A 4,966-nucleotide genomic window follows, 5' to 3' on the forward strand; every position below is an offset into this window, starting at 1 on the left:
TGTGTGTTCTTTCTTTCTATTCATCAGAGACTGAAAGTGAGGGAGGGAGGGAGGCAGGGAGAGAGGGAGAGGGAGCACAAGCAGGGGAGTGGCATGCAGAAGGAGAAGCAGGCTCCCCCCTGAGCAGGAAGCCTGATGTGGGACTCGATCCCAGGACCCTGAGATCATGACCTGAGCTCAAGGCGGATACTTAACCGACTGAGGCACCGAGATGGCTCTACATGTCGTGTTTTTTTTTTTAAAGGTTTATTTATTTATTTATTTGACAGAGAGATCACAAGTAGGCAGAGGCAGGCAGAGAGAGAGAGGGGGAAGCAGGCTCCCTGCTGAGCAGAGAGCCCGATGCGGGGCTCGATCCCAGGACCCTGAGATCATGACCTGAGCTGAAGGCAGCGGCCTAACCCACTGAACCACCCAGGCGCCCCCTTACATGTTGTGTTTTAACCTTGAATCCCTGTGGGTTGTGCTATTCAAATGAGTGTCACCAGACAACTGATGACTCATGATGATGATGTACCTGTTCACTTTAGGTCTGTGGTTCTTTCCCCAGACCATCAGGGCAGATTCCTCTACTTCTAGCCCTCAGAGTGGTGGAAACGTACTGGGGACAGTGGTCAGTAATGCTGACCCTTAAATCAAACAACAAATGAAATAAAAGAACACAACCATGTTCCAGGTTTCAAGTCAAATCAGATCTCGCCAGGTTGTTCAAACTCTCCCAAGAGTTCACAGTACGTATACCAAATAATGTGATTTAACTTCAGAGGGAAGCTTCTTTGTCTCCCAGAGAAACGACGAGTTCCAAACTGCCCTCTTCTAGTGGCATCTTCCAATGAAGCAGGCGGGATCATTCAGCAACTCCACTCTTGGACAACTGACAGTGTATTGCTTGGCCCAGAGTTTCCAGCACTGATTAAGTCACATGGGAGACAGTAAAACGCACAGTAACAGTCAAATTTAAAAACACTGAATAAAAAAAAATTAAAAAAATAAAATAAAAACACTGAATAAAAAATAAAAAATATGACCACCTCATCAATTTATAGTCTCAAATTGCCTTGAGAGTCTTTTCCAAGTAAAAATTCCTTCCAGAACAGAATACATTTGTCAATCTGTTATTCCTACAGTGGTCACCACATAGAGTACATCACAGATTTAGTGGTATATGGAGAAAGAATGTGTCCCGAGAAACAACAAGGTGAAATTAAGAGGCTCTCAGGTTTCAGCTTTTCCAGGGTGTCAGCCGACCAGTCAACGAGAGTGATAGTGAACCTATTGGACAATTGGGAGAAATTTATTTTTAAGGTGTTACCTATGAGAATTACAGAACTCTGGCCCATACCCACTGTGTCCAAACCCTGGTGCTCAGAGACCTGACCAAACTCTAGCATGGCTTTCAGCATCTATTTTTAAAAAATTTATTTATTTATGACAGAGAGAGAGAGCGAGAGAGGGGAACACAAGCATTGGGGAGCTGGAGAGGGAGAAGTAGACTCCCAGCGAGCAGGAAGACCGATGTGGGGCTCCATCCCAGGACACTGGGATTAAGACCTGAGCCAAAGGCAAGTGCCCAATGACTAAGCCACTCAGGTGCCCCAGCTTCCAGCATCTTAAGGCTGTGTCCCTAGAACAATCCCAGCCCCCACTAGTTCCCCCAGCCCCATTAAAGAGCCAGAAGGGGTAAAGCTCAAAGTTGCTGGGAAAATTTACTGTTTGTTCTAACCAAACCTAGTGATAGGCAGAGAAGCACCTGAGACCCTGTTAGAGCAGCTACTTTAGAAAGCTTGCACTTATAAATCTTCTCTTTACCCTCTGAAATGTAATCTTCTACTACCCAACACTGTCTTCTCAAGGACCTGAAGGCCATCTCTCTGGCCTCATCACTCTTGGTCTGTGCAGGAGGACAGGGTCTCACTTGGATTGGTGCCTGGTCCAACTTGCACCCGCGCTCCTGTTACAAAGACAGATGTTTGCTACTCTGAATATACTCCATTGAGCAAATCCGGATAGTTGAGTCATTTGGACCAAACCCCCCTTTTAACCCTTCAGTGCCTCTTTCCCTAGCACTCCGAAGCTTTAGTCTGCTGCCCTTCGTTTCGGGGGAGCTGAGTTCAGTTCACGCTGAATTCTCTGCCCTATTACAATAGTTATAACTCAATAAGATCCATCCTTACAGCTTCAGGTAGTGCCCAGCTTATCTTTCACACCTGCGGGAATCCGTCGTCCTGGGGTATAAAGGCCAATTGTGCATGCAGAACGCCACCCACAGCAGAAAAGGTCAAGTGAAACGCTCCAAACTGCTGGCAAAATTTAGAAATGGTCATAACGGCCTTCTGTTTCACACACTTTAAAAGTCTGCTCTGCTCCCCCGTATTCTGCTTGATAGCCTAGGGTTTTCTTCGGTTCAATTCCCTAACCAGTGGCGGCTCTACACCTCTTGCTTTTCTACCACTAATCTGTAAGTTTCATTTTTAAGAAAACCAAATCCCTTCTCCTCTCGTCACCAACCAAAGAGTGCGACCCTGTGTGCAATGACCCTCTTCTCCCGCCCCCCGAGGACCCCCCCCCCCGCCCGCGCCGGCCGGTGGAGCTCCGCGGAGACGCGCACCTCGCTCGCAACTCGCCCCGCAGGCTCGAGACCTCCCGCAGCTTCAGGCCGGCTCGCCGGTGCGCGCGCACGTGCTCGCGCTCGAGGGCGGCGACGTCCCGGCGCGCGGCAGCGGCGGCGTGCGCGGGGCCTGAAGACGTTCGGGGCCCTGCCGCGCGTCCGCGTCTGGCCGTCCGCGAGCCCTGGGCGCGGGGCCGAGTTCGGCGGGAGCACCTCCCTGACGAGCAACGGGCGCAGGAATTTTGCGTACTTTTAATAAAACTTTACAAAACTTCTCCCCTTAACAGAGCTCAAGTTCCATCCAAAATGGCCTACCAGCCGTGCAGCAGCGCCCTGTTGCTTTGCAGCCCCTTTCGCGACAGCCCCGAACCCCTTTACGGCGACGCCCCTGTGGGAGTCCCGAGGGGCGCACAGGGCGCTCGCGCCCGGTATTTGGGGTGGCGCGCGTGCGGGTGTGCACGCACGTCCCAGGTCTTGGCTCCTCTCTGCCAATGCCCCGGGGTCGGTTCTCAGGGGGCGGCTTTGAACCCAGACTTGTAGACGTGGTCTCTCCACACTAGGAAACCCAGGACTGCATCAGTTTCTCCCCTCGCTTTGCCCCCACATTTCTACCCCAGCCTGCCGCCCAGCAGGGCTTTAGTTTCTTTGCCTTACCGTGCTATTTGGGGGGAGATAATTAGATAACTTTATGTTCTAGGTCTGTGGCCCCGGACAGACGAAAAAGAAAGCTCGGGGGTCCTTCCTGCGCAAGTGGGCTTACCGGGGGATCGAATGGAGCCGGTAGTCCCACTTCTGAATACCTGTCAGGGCTTTTGAAACGATTAACTGGGAAAACAGGAGTGAAGGCCCCTTGTAGAACTGATAAAAGCACGAGGCAGGAGCAAGTGGTGGTGGTGTTACTAGACCGTGTATCTGGTGGTTGAGGGCAAAGTGCTGGGATTGGATCTGGGATTTGGATCCTAGCTTCATAACATGCTGGCTGGGAGACTCGGGGCCAATCAGGTAGCAGCCTGCAGATGGCTCTCTGGGCATTGGTGTCCCCACCGGGACGTAGCGGGTTGGGCGCCAAGACCTTTAGGGAGAAGTAGTAGGCACAGTGGTTCCCAAAAATCTTTGCTCATGAGCAACCCTGGTGTCTCTTCCTCTTCTTTAAGGTCCCCAGTTATGTTGGATTAGAATTCCATCCCATGACCTCATTTAATTTTATTATTCTTATATAATTATTACTTCTTTAAGGTTACTATGATCTAAATGTTGTGGCGTCCTCCCCTTGCCAAATTCTTATGTTGAAATCCTAATGCCCAGTGTGTTGGTGTTAGGAGGTGGGCCTTTGGAAGGGCTTAGGTCATGGGGTAGACCCCTCTGAATGGGATTAATGTTCTTATAAAAGAGACCGCATAGAGCTTCCTGACACATCTGCCTTCACCTTGTGCCCTGTGAGAACTCAGTGAGAAATCACCTGCTAGGAACCAGGAAGAGAGCCCTCACCAGAGTTCAGCCATGCTTGTACCTTGATCTTGGACTTCCAGCCAATTTTGTTTCTAGAAAACTGCTAAACTCTACCACTAATGCTGATGATTTATCTTTAGATTATTTCAAATCCGTGAACTGTGAGAAATAGATTTCTGTTGCTTATAAGCTACCCAGTCTGTGGCATTTTGTTGTGACAGCTACAGCAGACTGAGACAAAGGCCCTGTTCCAAATGCAGTCATCTTGGGGGTTAGGACTTCCATGTATGAATTTGGGGGACACAATTCAATCTATAACATCCTATAAAAGGGTTCATAGAGGGACACCTGGCTGGCTCAGCCAGTAGAGCATGCAACTCTTTTTTTTTTTTTTTTTTAAGATTTTATTTATTTATTTTAGAGAGCTTGTGTGTGTGTGCAATCTCAGGCACACACAAGTGAGGGAAGGGGCAGAGGGAGAGAAAATCTGAAGCAGACTGCACAGAGCCTAGAGCCCAACCTGGGGCTCCATCTCACAGCCCCGAGATCACAACCTGAGCCAAAATCAAGAGTCGGATGTTCAACCGAATGAGCCACTCAGGTGCTCCCAGTAGACCATGCAACTCTTGACCTCAGGGTTTCGAGTTTGAACCCCATGTTGGGTGTAGAGATTATTAAAAAAATTTTTTTAAAATTATTTTATTTTTTAAATTTTTTTCTAAAGATTTTTTTTATTTATTTGACAGAGAGAGAGCAAGGGAGCATGAGCACAAGCAGGGGGAGTGGCAGAGGAAGAGGGGAGAAGCAGGGCACCTGCTGAGCAGGGAGCCCGAGGAATTGATCCCAGCACACCGGGACCTTGACCCCACCTGAAGGCAGATGCCCACTGACTGAGCGGCTCAGGTGCCC

General features: G+C 49.6%; 1 long non-coding RNA gene across 1 annotated transcript; it reads right to left on the minus strand.

The window, feature by feature from the left end:
- Positions 1-313: 313 nt before the first annotated feature.
- Positions 314-2,908, minus strand: LOC125094315 (uncharacterized). The gene is made up of 3 exons (XR_007125452.1): positions 2,609-2,908; positions 2,208-2,297; positions 314-1,272 (listed from the first exon to the last, which is right to left on the minus strand). It is a non-coding gene; the product is annotated as an uncharacterized LOC125094315 (long non-coding RNA).
- Positions 2,909-4,966: the final 2,058 nt, after the last annotated feature.

This window comes from Lutra lutra, chromosome 2 (assembly GCF_902655055.1).
Source record: "Lutra lutra chromosome 2, mLutLut1.2, whole genome shotgun sequence".
Lineage (NCBI taxonomy): Eukaryota > Metazoa > Chordata > Mammalia > Carnivora > Mustelidae > Lutra > Lutra lutra.